Source organism: Hylobates moloch, unplaced genomic scaffold, assembly GCF_009828535.3.
Source record: "Hylobates moloch isolate HMO894 unplaced genomic scaffold, HMol_V3 SCAFFOLD_2, whole genome shotgun sequence".
NCBI classification, from domain to species: domain Eukaryota; kingdom Metazoa; phylum Chordata; class Mammalia; order Primates; family Hylobatidae; genus Hylobates; species Hylobates moloch.
This window is the reverse complement of record NW_026652277.1, coordinates 74,370,497-74,386,998: the sequence shown is the minus strand read 5'-3', so window position 1 is coordinate 74,386,998 and position 16,502 is coordinate 74,370,497.

The window sequence follows — 16,502 nt, the reverse complement described above, 5'->3', positions numbered from 1 at the left end:
TTTAATTACCCAGGCTTTAGATTGCTTCAATGAATTTGGCAGAGGCATTAGAATAATTCTTTATCCTGTGGAGTACAAAATAAGGCCATTTTCCTCCATTCTCTATGCTAACATCTAAGTTTAAATTGACCCTAGAAAATATTTAAACTCCTTAAATTTGCTCTAAAACAATAGAGAAAGAACTCAGTGCAGAGAAGTTTGATCATAACATTTATAGGTCCTGTACTTGTAGTTAAGAAATCTCATGGCAAGGCTGTGATTTTGTTCAGGATACTGGACATGATTATTATATGTAATTTTCTGGTTGTTTCTAGTCTAAAGATTATTCTTGCCTGTATTCTTTCAGATGCTATTTATTGTACAGTGATAGAACCTTTTTCATCTTTATTTACTATAGCTGTACATTTTTTTAAGTCAATATTTATTTTCTGTTTGCTTTCAATTGAGAAAATCAACAACATATTTGGAGAGTCATGTCGCAGGGATGGACCTTTATGCTTCTCTCAGTGTCTGTATAAAGACTGTCTTTCATTTGAGGGCCATACTATTCTTCTTCAAAATGTGGGTGATTAAATGCTTTGTTCATCTTCTAAGGAAGTTGTAGTAGAATAATCTCCTTATCTTCTTAAGAAACTTACTGAAGAGTCACTGTATCTTAAAAGATAAATTGAAAATTTGCTAATTGCCCACATATCATCTGCTGTGTGATATCTGCAAAGCAGGTAGCTCTGAACTGACTGTTTATGGTTCACTGAGAACTTTTTCCAATCCACCACTAAGAAAGAATTCAGTAAATTTTTTAAATTGTCAGATATAGTCATAAGTTGGTAATCATTTTTCTGAACTAGGCTTTTCAAAGCTGAGGCTCTGGAAAGCCAGAACTCTACCATAATGTACATTTCTTTGGCATCACTAAGTTTTCTCTTATTATTCACCACTCTACGGCTTTCTGGTGATCATTCATCCTTTCCCTTATACATAAAAGATTTAAAAATGCTTCAGCATTACCCACTCAAAAACAAAACAATCTAAAAGATGCTAGCATACTACAGAGTAATTTGGGGTGCTATAGTTAGGGGGTATCTACTCTCTAGACATTTCCATACAGTTACTAGAAACTGGCCAATATTATTCTGGAAAATAATTTAAATTTGTTACTGCATTATGCTCTTCAACCTTACTTATAAGTGAGAGTATATATAATTTGTGCTGCACATTTATAAACCTCATATGATATGGAAGACACTGACCTTTTCATTCAACTCTACCCTGATGCAACAGCTTGATACTTCCCACACTAATGCAAATTCCTGATGAAATAATGGTAACTGTCAGTTGGCTCTTTGTGAAGTCATTTGTCACAAATAGATATTTTATGTATTTATTTATTTATTTATTTATTTTGAGACAGGGTCACACTCTAAGGGACTAAGTTGGTGCTTTTAACCCTCCTGACTGCTAATCCATTTAATTTTCTGTTTATGAGCTTGTCACAGAGAGACTCATAAGATTAGGAGCCAGTATTACAACTCTTGAATCTAACTTCTTCCAAAAAGATATGGATAGATATTGCAGAGGATAGAGGATTTATGCAGTATACTCAACTTTGTAATCAATAGGTTAAAGTTGAAATTTAAAACAACAAAAGCGTCTTGAACACCTTCAACATCCATTTACAGATATTTAGCCTGGAAACCTCATTTAATGGAAATATCACCAGAAAAAAACAAAAATCTATCATAGATGGAAGGAATTAGACCAGCTACTGAAATTATTCTGTATGATACTACAGTGGTTACATGAAATTTTACATTTGTGAAAACCCATAGAATATACAATACCAAAAGTGAAGCCTAATGTAAATGAAGATCTGTGTGTGATAATGATGTGTCAATGTAGGTTCATTAATGGTAATAAATGTACCCCTGTGGTTTGGGATACCAATGTGCATTTATAATTGAGAAAGCTGTGTGTGTGGTGGGGCAGAGTACGTGTGGCAACTCTGTACTTCTTGCTCAACTTGACTGTGAATGCAAAACTACTCTAAAAAATAAACTTTATTAATTAAACAGACAAATAAATGAATCAAATATAAGCCTGTTTTATCTTAAGCCTCATAGACCAACTACATCTTGTTTATATATAATCTCAGAATTATCTCTGTCTTTCAGCTTCTATATAGATCTAGGTAAACTGCATAGAAAAGGAATAAAACCAGAAAAATCAAGTCACTGTGAAACATCTGTTACCCTTCTATCAATTACTGCATCCACTACCACCAAAGCTCCAAAGCTGTCATTCAGGCAAGATATTGTGTGTTTCAGTTGAGTAGAAAGTGTCTCAATACTTTTTAAACTTTATGGTTATTACATGTCAATTAGAATTCGGAATTGTAAAATAATTTGGACAAAAATATCTGGCACTTTAGTAAAGTGCATTGATGGTGGATATGCAATAACCGTTTATTTTAATAATTTTTAGAAAACAGGTAAATTATAATTATTTTCATAAACTTGTTAGTGAATACTCCAGACTATTTTTTTAGTATGCTATTATTATGGGATGAATTATGTGCCCCTCAGAAAGATATGCTGGAGTCTTAATACCCATCACCATAGAATATGACCTTTTTTGGAAATATGGGTCTTTAAAAAGTGATTGAGCTAAAATGAAGACATTAAAGTGAGCTCTAGTGTAATATGTCTGATGTCTTTGAAAAAGGGGAGGGGGAAATTTGGACACTGATACAAAGATGCATAAGGGAAAGACAATGTTTTAATAGACACAGGGCGAAGACTGCCATCTAAAAGCCAAAGGGGCATGCATTCAACAGATCCTGCCCTAACAGGCCTCAGAAGGAACCAACCATAGGCACACTTTGACTTTCTACTTTTAGCCTCTAAAATTTTGCGTCAATAAATGTTTGTTGTTCAAGCCACTCACTCTTTGGCACTTTGTTATGGAAGTGTTATCCAACTAACATAGCCATAGTTTGTTTCATCTTTGTGCAGATTTTGCCTACATTCATCATAGCATAAGAATTAAATACTTTTATTAAGGATTTAGCAAACCAAATGCTACACAGACCCATATATAAAACATCTGACATGTTTAAGTAGGAAGAAACAATTGAATATATATATAATCTTTCTTCCTTTTGTTTCAGAGCTATCACTCACCTATAGTTCTTCCATTACCTCATTGGCTGTTTCTTCTTGTCTTAATATTTTTTTCTCCTCCTCTCTCCAACCACTGAGTATTCTGGAGTTCAGCTGATATCTTTCCCTTCCCTGCTTAATAGTTAGAAAGTCTTATTCTTCCATGGGTATATATATATACAACTTATATATTCATTTTCCCCTAGCGAATCTAATGTAATTTTCTCCACATCTCTTTAAGGGGCAGTTCTTATCATTCCAATTACTTATTTAAAAATCTTGCAGTTATGCTTAACATTCTCTCACTCTCTCTCTCTCTCTCACTTTCTCTCTCTCTTTTTTCTGACCTCACATCTGTTCTGTCAAAACATCCTTCAGGTTAAACCTTCAAATATATCCCTATTCTTACTTCCACTTACCACCTTCTCTTTTTTAATGCTGATCCCCATAATTGTCATGTTGTGCCAAAAAATTGCAGTGACTTACCATCTGGTTATTCTTCTTCTATGATTATTCCTCAGGCATCTTTTCTGTCAAATAACCACAAGAACTCTTATAAAATTTAAGACATATTATGTCCCATTTCTGTTTACAACGATATAATGTCTTTTATTATGAATATATTTAAAAAGTCATAGATCTTATTAGGTCCTATGATGTTCTACACCATCTAAACCTGCTGTAATTTGCTGATATAATTTTCTACAACCTGCTTTTTCATCTTCCTGGAACATATCTCCCCAGATGTTTATAAGATCTACTTTTTTAGTTCTTTCAGATTTCTAATTGAAGTCACCTAATGAGTGAGACCTTACCTGACCACCCACTATAAAATAGACACCTTCACCCAACAGAAACAAACCAACCTTATTTTCTGACATTTTACTTGTTCTTCAGGGTATACTGCCTATTTACATGTTCCTAGTTTATTTTCATCACTGATACGTAAACATCATGAAATGGATGTTAGTTTTGTGTTGTTTTTCCTTGATGTAACCCCAGTAATTGGAGTATATTACACTAAAGTCTAATAATAATATAGTTAAAGTTATAAAAATGCAATAAGTAATTACTTTGTTTAGTGTATTCATATCTGTTCAGTGATTTGCTTATGCAGTGTCCTAGTGGGAAGCACAAAATTATTATTTCTATTCTTTTTAAATGAGGAAATTGATAATCAGAGAATTCACACAAATATAAAGTGGGAGAGCATGGATGCCCTCAGTAAATTTATATGGCTTCTGGGTTCCACTTTTTTTTCAGTAGACTTTTGTTTTGAGTCGTCATAATTCCGAATGAATCATTTTTAAAATGTGATGTAACTGCTTCCCTGTGAAGAGGCATATTCTCCTGCATTCTTCAGGATCCAGGCTGACCTTCTGGCTTGCTTTGACCAAGAAGAAATGGTTTGGGAGTTGAAATTTTGGATTCTATAACTTTGCCAGCCTTCCAACATTAGCTTTTTACATTTTAAAACTTTTATATTACACTGATGCAATTAAAAAGAGAACTAGTCTAAACTACTAAAGGAGAACCAAAGTACTCCACACGAAAACACGCACTACTGCCAGACATGCCTATGAGAATCTTTCAGAAACTAGATTCAGAGTTAGGATGTCAATTGATTGCAGAAGAATCACCTGCCTCCACCAAACACACAAAAATACACACAATCACAAAATGAAACACATCAGGGTTGTTTTATGCATTTAAGATGTGAGATGGTTTGTTCATACCAATAGTTAACTAAAATATCTGCAATGGTAAATGAAGTATAATTAAGATGGAGAAAATCATAATTATTACCAAATCACTAGATATGTCTCCAAGTACCTATCTTAGGTATTTAAATTCTTCGTGATGTCATTACATATATTTTCACTGATTCCTCTGCTTTTTACCATTGTAATAAAATTAATTTTCATAATTCTTATAGTACACAAAGTCTTAGCCACTCATGTGACTCAAAAATACTTCTGATAGCGGAAGGAGGCAGAGAAACTGTAGGCAGACGGGTGGATCCATGGCAAAACCCCACCTCCAAGCTAAAAGCCTCAAACCCATGGTCCAAAGTGAGTACTTCATCTCTGTTTGCCCATTCTCTCCCTATTGGTTCTTTCTGAATGATGTATTTTTACCAATCAAATGTTGCCTTTTCAAAAACTACCTATGGCTCGCCCTCCACCACCCCTCATTCTGTGCCTATCAAGACCCCAGACTCTTCCTGTAGAAGCGAAGAAGCAGCTGGATGTCAGTGAGAGGCAACTTGACTTTAGAAGAGAAAGGCAGAGAGGCAACTAGACTTCAGGGGAGTGTGGCCTGCCTTTCCCATTCCCTTTCACGCTCCACTCTACCCTAGGAGCTCCTTTCATTACTCAGTAAAATTCTTCACAATCACTGTGGGCGGTGGCTCACGTCTGTAATCCCAGCACTTTGGGAGGGCGAGGTGGGTGGACCACGAGGTCAGGATATCGAGACCATCCTGGCTAACATGGTGAAACCCCATCTCTACTAAAAATACAAAAAATTAGCCGGGTATGGTGACCTGTGCCTGTAATACCAGCTACTCATGAGACTGAGGCAGGAGAATCACTTGAACCCAGGAGGCAGAGGTTGCAGTGAGCCGAGATCGTGACACTGCACTGCACTCCAACCTGGGTGACAAGAGCCAGACTCCGTCTCAAAAAAAAAAAAAAAAAAAAATTATCTGCATTCACCATCCCTCAATTCGTCCACGTGATCTCATTATTCTTGGGCACTGGACAAGGGTTCAGGACCCACCAAGTGTCATACTGGCCCTTTGTTCTCGCTGGCAGAAGGCAGCCACCCCACACAATGAGGCCAAGGGCTCACTGAGCTGACAACACACCACTGTCCACAGCATAGACACTGGACCTAAGAAAATATTGTCCATGCCCTCTGGGACCTTGGGGTTGCAGGCATCCCCAACTGGATGCTCCTACAGGGCCTGCATGGAGTTTACTCCTACTGTTACGAAAGCGGCTGGCCAGTTCTGTCACTTGTTTGCTCAGATGCTCCCTCCCATGAGGGGTTGAGTGTAGTGGGCTGAGTATAGGGGCACCCATCGCTAGTTCAACAAAGAGGTCAAGGAAAAATCCTGCATCATTTCCACATTAAATATCTGTTTGATCATTATATCCTCATCTTCACTATAATTTCTTTGCCTTTATTTCAAACTTGATTTTCCTAACTTTAGGTCCAAACTCAATTTTCTAACTCATTTTATTTTCAGCTCTACCCAGAAGGGTGAACCTTTATTGTAGTTAGAAATTATAATTTTCAAGTGCTTTAATAAAAGCTTATAATATAACTTAAATAAGTCTATTCATCAAAGTGGACTGCGCTAGACTAACAACATATTCTGCCTCAATCCAACCATCCTTGGCATATTAAATAATTGCAGGGTGGCTCTCTACCATTAAAAAGGCTGATAGAAATGCAATACTCTTTAATGCTTGGCTTCTACAGTTACCATGGAAATCTCCATCACAACCATGTGCAAGAAAAAAAGTTTCTTAAAAGGTTTAGATAAGAAATAACACACGCCGTTCCTGTCTATTTTTGTTTGTAAGAAGTAACTACAATTGCAAAGATACATCTTATTCTGATATGCTACAAAACTTGATTTGGCTGTGCCCAGAGAGATGTGGGCACCAATTTTTGGTAAACAGCTAAAAATATCTGCTACTGTGATTTTAAGTAATGTTAAATGTATATTAAGCACAAATAAAACTCCTTGATTTTTACGTTCCAGGCGACAGCAATATAAAAAATGTTGAAGGATTTTTGGTGGTTGTTCTTCAGGCAGTTATTTCACAGTACATGCCTTCTAATATTTTTCTTAAATTTCCCATTTCACAATAGATATAAACCAATTACCTTTTCAATTTCTGCATTAGAAATTTCTTCAAGTCAATTACTATAATAATTTTCAAAGTGTATTGTCAAAGCCAAAAGGGATCTAAAGAGATGTGATGAGTAAATGTAATGTCACATCCTGAATGGGATCTGTAACAAACACCAAGGCATTAAGTAAAAAATAAAAAAAGTTTATAAAAAATAAAAAAATTCATTAAAAAGTATGAATTTTAATTAATAATAATGTATCAATATTTGTTCATTAATTGCGAGACATTGTCATGCAGAAGTAATATATTAGCAACAGGGGAAATTGGGTATTCATTATATAAGATAATCTTTATTCATTATATAAGATAATCTGTACTTTAAGCATAATTTTTCAGTAAATCTAAAACTATGCTGAAATTAAAATTCGACCAAAAAGGTAAAAAGAAAACCTGTATGGTCTTATATAGAGAAATACTACATAAAATATGTCAATAGTCTTAATTATCCTGTAATGTATTCTAAACATAAATTCAATAATTTTTGTAAATATAAGAGAAAGCTGTTTAATAAGTGCTTTCATTCTATAAACATTATCAATTTAAGGAATATATTATAATTCCAGGAAAATTACAAAAGGCATTTATTTAATTTGTATTCTTTGTTTTCTAGATTTAAATGTGTAACTTGAAGTTCTTTATTTTTTGTTTTCTGTTTTCTCTAGAATATCTAATGGGAACTATTTCTGCATTGTGATTTTTTACACAATATCTGCTTTTTCCTTTAGGAATTTTACTGTCAAGATTGCAGTGGTTAACTGGAAGTATTAGCACAGAACCTTATTTTTTTACTGTTGGCTTGGAGCTACTCACGAGGCTCAGGCAGGATGATGGCTTGAGTGTGAGAGGTCGAGGCTGCAGTGAGTCATATTTGTATCAATGCACTCTCGACTGGATGACAGAATAAGACCCTGTCTCAGAAAAAAAAATCCATTTATCTCTGAATTGTTATGATGTTTGTAATTTTTTACAAGTAATATTGCATTTTTAATTTTGTTTAAAAAACCTGCAATTTATGGAATTTAAATTAATCAATGATCTCAAATAAATTTTATCCTACATTTAAATATTGATATTTTAATATAGGAAATTGCCTGCCTGGCGAGGTGTCAGAGCCCCAGGATGGAAAGCAATTTGCTCGTGGGTAGTGAGAAGAATTTACCCACAGCTGTATAGTTCTACAAAGGTATGTTTTATTTAGACAGAAAGAACAGTGCCCAAGTGTGCAGTGGGGCACTTCAGCAAGAGAGGACTGTGCACAAAAGGATGGATTTTTCCTTAGGGATATTTATGGACCTTAAAATGGGAGCTTAAGGGTAATTTGGACCATATTAGTCAAGTAGATGATGATAAATGATTACATTTGTAGACATTTCGGTGTCTTGATGTCAGCAAAGAATGCATAAGAGTTTCCACATGCATACATTCCAGAGATGTATAGAAATTCTAGTTACTTATTAGTAACTCTTAATTAATGTGAGAAAGAAGCCTGGTACTAGATGCCAGCTTTAGAGAATAGGACAGTCTAATTGTTATAGGAAAGGGGTCCAGATCCAGACTCCAAGGGAAGGTTTTTGGATCTTGTGCAAGAAAGAATTCAGGGTGGGTCCACATTGCAAAGTAAAAACAAGTGTATTAAGAAAGTAAAGTAGTGAAAGAACAGCTACTCCATAAACAGAGCAGGGCGTTCCTGAGAGTAAGAGGAGGAACACATCCGCCTGAGGAACACATCCTCCCTAGGTACAATGCTCATATATATGGGGAGTTGTGCTTTGGTACAAGGGTTTGTGACAAAGGATTAATTTTATCATTTACTATATTTTTCAATAATCAATATTATTATCTTTAAACAATATTAGGAATGTCTTTGTTCTCCAGATATCAGGATATCTGGACACCCCCAAATCTGGGTTTGTTTAGTAAACATTATTAATTTGTTCCCTTAACCGTAAACATCTAGAGGCTAGGAGTTCCTGACTTTCTGGGAATGCAGCCCAGCAAGTCCAGCTTCATTTTCCTAGCCATCGCTCAAGATGGAGTCAGTCTGGTCCGAACGCCTCTGACAATTCCTCAAATAAGGAGTTTTGCCTCTGGATGGTCTGCTTGATGGCCACCAGGTGATCTTTGCTCTCCTCTTTGATTAAAAGAGGAAATATCAGAAACATACTGAGTGGCATGAATTATTTAAATGACCGTTAAAAACACTCTAGTAACAGAGGAACTCTAGAACGGTTAATAAATTACCTTGCTCAGAACCCATTTATCCAGTAACCAACATATTATTTTAATCGACTTTCTTAATAAGAAAAAGTCTATCAAAAAGTTGAAAACAGTATCTAAATGTCAAGTTCTCTCACACAGTTTTTTCTTAATCTCTTACTGTGACAACCTCCTGCATTGTTGACTTGTCTTCAGAAAAGAAAGGAAGGAAAGCTTCATCAAAGTGGTTCACAATAATGAGAATTTGTTTTCATTGCAATAGAATAGAAAGCCTACTATGCCATTCCCAGATATTATTTTTCATGATATCTTTGTTTTTTCTTTCGTAGAAACAACTTTGTGTCCTTCTATCACTGCATATTTGCCAATAAGAAAAGGTTATTTTTACATCTCATGAAAGATATTTCTTGCACCTAATTGTTTAAAAACTTTTTTGCAAAGATAATATTTTCTTTTTTATATAGAATCAGGTTAAATTTATATTCTCGTACAAGCTAATATATTATGATTCAATTTTCTTTGGCTGCTCAGAAAGTAATATTTTGTTAATTATTAAATCACTATGATTTTATGGCACAAATATATTTCCATTTTGGTTAATTGCTTTTTCTTATTTTAGACTTTAATGCTTTGTTTTACCACTGTCGATTTGATACCTGGAATTGTGCATACCACATAGTAGGTGCTCAATAAATATTTGTTGTATTTATATAGTATGTAGAAAAATGAAATGTTTTATTCATTTTGCATTAGAATTCCTTTTTGATTTTAATCTCCTAGGTAATTTGCATGAGGGAGGTGGTGGAGGGGTAGCTAGATGAGAAAAAATTGCAAGTATGAGGCATTCTTGAATAACAGTCGAATTGGTATTCCAATGCTATGCTTAAGTCAACTGCAGGGCATTTGCTTTGAAGAAAGGGTAAGTTAAGCTAAAACGCTCTAGTTAATTGAAAGAGGTCCATATCATTTTAGGAGGAAAAGAAGAGGGGAAAAAAAAGACAGGTTGCTGGCAAAACCTGAAGCTTTGAACAAGAGATTATAAAAAGCTTCTGTGTTGTCTATGATGTGACTTTTCTTCCCCATCTCTCTTATAATCTTTATTAGAGGATCTGATGATGCCTTAAAAACTGAATCTGGCTTTAAAGTGAATACAGAGTAAGAATATTAGCTCAAGGAGAAAAAGAAATGGTTAATTATATTTGTTTTCATAATTTAATAACTAATAAGTTAGATTGCTAATAAGATTGAATATCATTTAAAAATATGAGTTTAAATAATATATAATTGCAGTAAACCAATAATAATGACATGGGCTCTAATTAAGAAAAGTGCACAGCAGTAACCAAAGAATTACTGTCATGGATTAACTCATTCTTCTTTCATTCCATATTGACATCGTAGAGACCGTCTGCTACAAAGATTCTAATGATTTTGCTTATAAGCCTTAACAGATAAAGATATATTAACAGATGACAAAAATCATGATACCTCACAAATAATCGAACAAGTAATATCCATTCTGTATATGCCAGATACCATAGGAATGTAAGGGCAGTACTGGAAACTTTATGATCAGAGAAAGGCAGCTTTATCTTATACTTCACATAAATACAATACATACTCAAAATTGTCACTTCATATGGCGCATATACCACAAATATCCTAATATATTTAAAACTAAATTTTAAAGTTTGAATACTGTTGGAAGGGTCTTTCCAGAAGTGTTATAGATTTTTATTGAAACATATGCATTTATATGTAATTTAAAACTATAAACAATAGTTTAAAACTATATATGATAGTTTAAAACTAAATCTTATGTTTAATGATCAAAGTTTTAATTTCTTTCAAATTTGCTACCTTCTTCATATTCATTGCCATTCATCATTTTGTTATTTAACATTTTTGAGCTTGTGCTTTTTATTTTCGGTCATTCAAAATAAAACTTTTTTTTGTAGCTTACTGTTTTTAGTAGGTATGCACTAATTTTCCATGGGACTTACTTCTCTTCATAAGCTAAAGAAGTGTAAGCAATTTGTCATTTCCTTCATAGCAAAATTAAAAGTAGAATGATGAAAAACACACCATTCTTAGTTCATTTTGTTTTCTCCTTGATGTATATAAACAAATATTCAGCATAAAATATGAACTCAGCCAACAAGCCAGAAAGAGATGAGTCGAGAAGTTATTTAGGGAAAAAAAAGCTGTAAATTGTGTGTTAGAAAGGTGTGTTACACAGTTTTGGATGAATAAACTTTCCCATGTCACAGAATAGCTTCAGTAGAAAATACATCCTCGGATTAGAAATATTTTTACTTCTGGAAAGAGTTAATTGACTTGATCAGAATGAAAAATAAACCTAATTACTGATAGTAAACCCAGAATCAATATCAGAATTGAGTCTCAGCATACATACTGAATTTCATTTGAATTTGAATTTCTCCTTGTACCTTTTTTCCTTTTATCTACCTTTATACATTTATATCCTTTTATACATTTGAATTTCTCCTTGTACCTTTTTTCCCTGTATCTACATTCTTTTACATTAAATACAAAAGCACAACAATCTCATTCTCCCCTCTCCGAAATGAACTACCTTTATGTGTTATAAATAACAAAATGTAAACACCTCCAGAGAATAATGTCAAACTAATATGTTGATCAAATAATGTGATTTCTCTTCTGATTACACAGATGATTTACTTGATAAGACAAATTATGATTTCAAACAAATGAATTAAAGGCATGTCTACTTTTATTTGCACAGTCTAGGTTAAAACCCAAAACTATATGCTTTGCATTATATAAAAATAGTCTTTTTATGAAAATACATTTAAAGATATTTAATATCTATTTAATTCTATCTTAGAGATAAAACTGTATTATCAATGTGTGTGCTTCTCCCTCTAGGGTAATAAAGGGATAATAATTAATTCAATAAACAATACTTTATAAAGTATGTATTATGTAACAGTGCCTGAGCCATGAATCTGGTACTAGGCAAAGACTATGACAAAGTTTTCACAGAGGAATAGTAAGAAATGAAAGTGAACTTGATGAAACTTTAAAACTAAAATATAGAAAAAATATACATCAAATATTCTTCAACGAGGAGAAGAATTCAAAACTAATGTTAGCTTGAAGGAACTGACCTATATTATTAGCATTGAATAATCAATATTTTTACAGGGCAAAATGTGGGAAAGGTCTTTTTAGGTAGAAAGAGATTTAAGAGTAAATTTGTAAAACTATGAAATGTAAGGGTATATTATGAATGCTGTAAGAAATTAACGGTTGTTACTGACTTTTAGGGTTCTCAGAAGTCCCTTTGCTGACTGGTGATTTTTTTCTCATGTTCTATATTTTGGAATACTGAAGGGTTGGTCTTGGAAAATCCTCTTGTTGCTTCTAAATATTTTTCCCATTGAATCTCTCCCAATGTGTCTTGTACCATGAATTTAAATGTCATCTCTATATTAAGTTCAAATCTATAGCTTCACTTCATCAATCAACGCATAATCCTGTGAGGCCAATTGGTATTCCATTAGTTGTCTAAAAAGAATCTAACACAGAATATACCTGAAATAAATTTTCTACTTCTTCTCCTGATTTCCAAGCCTCAGTTGATGACACTTCTATCTATCTAGTTGCTCAGTCAGTCTATGAAGCATTCTTGATTTTATTTTTTTATCATACATGCCTGCAATGATTAATTTTTTATGTCATCTTGACTAGGCTATGGGGAGCCCACATTAAACATTATTTCTGAGTATGTATCTGAGCGTGTTTCCAGATACAGTTAGGATTTGACTCAGTGCACTTAATAAAGTAGATTGTCCTCCTCAATGTGGGTGTGCATCGCCCAATTTTTGATGGCCTTAGTAGAACAAAAGGCAAAGGAAGGAGGAATTGGTCTCTCTTTTTCTGACTTACTATTTGAGCTGGAACAATGCATCCTGTGTTCCTCTGTGACAGGCTTCCTGCTTATTATGCCAAGTCTGGCTTTTCTGGGCCCCCAGCTTGCATACAGAAGATGAAACAACTTCAAATTATTTTCTCTATATGTTCCCTATGGATTCTGTTTCTCTGGAGAACCATGACTAATGTCATGTCCAAGTAATCAACTGATTTTCTATTTCAAAATGCCTGAGTTATGTCCAGTCATTCTATTACTTTTAAAATCTTGGTGCAAACAACTTTGATATCTCACAAGGACTATCAACTTCTTATCTATCTTCCTACTTCCAGTCTTGCCAATCTACAAGCCATTCTCTTCACGTTAGCCAGAGTGAAAATTTTAAACAGGAAAAATACTTTCTCTTCCCTCTTAAAACCTTAGTAAATTGTGACTTCTCACATTTTTCTTTAAGATGCCTAGAGAATTTTTATACTTTTTAAAATAAATGTGTCTTTTCAACAAATCTGGTTGAGGGGTTAATTTTTTTCTTTCATCTTCCTGTTCTCAATTTTATTATTGTACTCTATTTCTTATCATTATTCCTTTTCTTCTATTTGCTTTAGGTTTAAAATGCATCCTTTCTCTATTTTCTTAAGGTACAAGCTTTTATTGATCTTACAATTTTTTCTAATATATCCATTTATCAATATTCATTTCCTACTACATATCATTTTCACTATATTGTGCACATTTTGATGTTTCATTTTTATTTTATTTACTCCAAAATACTGTTTTTTCCAGTTTCTATTGAGACATTTTCTGACTCACATGTTTTTGAAAAATAGTTTACTCCCGAAATATTTGGAATTTTACACTTATCCATCTTTTATTAATTTGTACCTTAATTTTAATTTGGTCAGATTATACTTTGTAAGATTTACATAATTTTGGATTTATGTCTTAAGACATAGAATGTAGTCTATCTTGGTGAATGTTCCATTTAAAGTTGAGATTGTATAGTCTGTCTTTGTTGAATGGAGTAGTCTAAAAATGTCAACTAAACTCAGCTGCCAAATAATACTGTTCAGGTCAACTACATTGTTACTGATACTCTGCTTGCTTGCCCCTTTAATTATTGAAAAAGTCTGTTGAAGTTTTCAACTGTAAAGTGAATTCATCTGTTTTCTCTTACAGTTCTACCAGTTCAATATTCATGCACTGTTGCTTGGTTCGTACATGTTTACGATCATTTTTTCTTACAGGTGACTGACTGCTTTACTATTGTTTGATGCATCTCTTTATCCCTGATACTTTTCCTAGTTCTAAGTCTGCTACATTTGAAATTGCTATGACTACTCCAGATTTCTTGTATTAGTGATAGTATATCCTTCTCCCTTCCATTATGTTAACTTCTCTGAATCTTTATACTTAAAGTGTATTTCTTGTAGAAAACAAAGAGTTGGTTCTTTTTATATATAGTTTGGCAATTTCTGTTTTATATAATTGTGTAATTTGTCTATTTACATTTAAAATGTTTATAGACATAGTTGTATTAATATCTACCATGTTTTCTCTTTGTTGTATTTTTTCCTTTGTTTATTGATTTTCTGCCTCTTTTCTGTTTTAGTGATTGCCCTAGAGTTTACAATACACATTTATAATTATTCCAAGTCTATCTTTAAATATCCCTATGGCACTTCAAATATAGTGCCAATGCCTTATAACCAAAGGTTCCTAATTTCTCTCTCTTTATCCATATTCCATAATCAGCCCTGTACATTGGTATTATAATTAGTTTTTTAAACTTTTATTTTAGATTAGGGATAAGAAATATAAATGATCCTATCTTTAATTATACCCTTACTGTTCTTTTCTAAGTAGATTTGTGTTTCTGACCTATATTATTTCTTTTCTCCCTGAAGAACATCTTTTAGTATTTCCTGAAGGGCAGTTCTACAGTCAATGAATTCAGTTGGTTTTTGTTTGAGGAAGTCTTGTTTATCTTTAAGTTTTGAAGGAAAATGTATCTCTCTATAAAATTTTAGATGATAATCTTGATTCCTCTTACCCTTAAAGTATTTCACTTTTCTTTCTTCTAATTGGAATGATTTCAGATGATAAGACTGCTGTAATTTCTAACATTCTTATATGTAAGGAGCACTACTGATATGGTTCGACTGTGTCCCCACCCAAATCTCATCTTGACTTGTAACTCCCACCATTCCCATGTGTTGTGGGAGGGACCATGTGGAAGGAGATTGAATTATGGCAACAGGTTTTTCCTGTTCTGTTCTTGTGATAGTGAATGAGTCTCATAAGATCTGATGGTTTTTAGGCCGGGCGCGGTGGCTCACGCTTGTAATCCCAGCACTTTGGGAGGCCGAGGCGGGCGGATCACGAGGTCAGGAGATCGAGACCACGGTGAAACCCCATCTCTACTAAAAAAAAAAATACAAAAAATTAGCCGGGCACGGTGGCGGGCGCCTGTAGTCCCAGCTACTCGGAGAGGCTGAGGCAGGAGAATGGCGTGAACCCGGGAGGCGGAGCTTGCAGTGAGCCGAGATTGTGCCACTGCACTCCAGCCTGGGTGACAGAGCGAGACTCCGTCTCAAAAAAAAAAAAGATCTGATGGTTTTTATAACAGGAATTTCCCAGCACGTGCTTTTTTTTTTTTTCCTTGCTGCCATCCATGTAAGATGTGATGCTCTCCTCCTTGCCTTCCGCCATAATTGTGAGGTCTCCCCAGCCATGTAGAATTGTAAGTCCAGTAAACCTCTTTATTTTGTAAATTGCTCAGTCTTGAGTATGTCTTTATCAGCAGCATGAAAAGGGACTAACACACCTAATTAAACCTAGTTTTTTAAATTTTTCCCTTTCTCTTTAGTTTTCTGTAGTTTCAGTATGATATGAGTAGGGGAGATTTTAAGCTATTGATCGTGCTTGGTCTTCCCTGAGCTGCTAACTCTGGTTTGTTGTCTATCATTAATATTGAAAATTGCTAGTTTGTTATTGTTTAAAATATTTTTTTATTCTCTCTTCTGTCTTTCTCCTACTGGTATTTCAATTACGCATATTTTTCACATTTTGAAATTGTTCTTAAGTTCTTGGAGTATTGGTGTTCTGTTTTTATCATTTGTTTTTCTTTTTGCATTTCAGTTTGGGAAATTTTTATTGACCAATCTTCAAGCTCACTGTTTTTTTTTTTTTTTCCCTCAGCTTTGTCATTATGAGCCCAATAAAGTCATTCTGTCTTTCTGTTAGAGTGATTTGTTTTTTATTTCTAACATTTCTTTTTGTTCA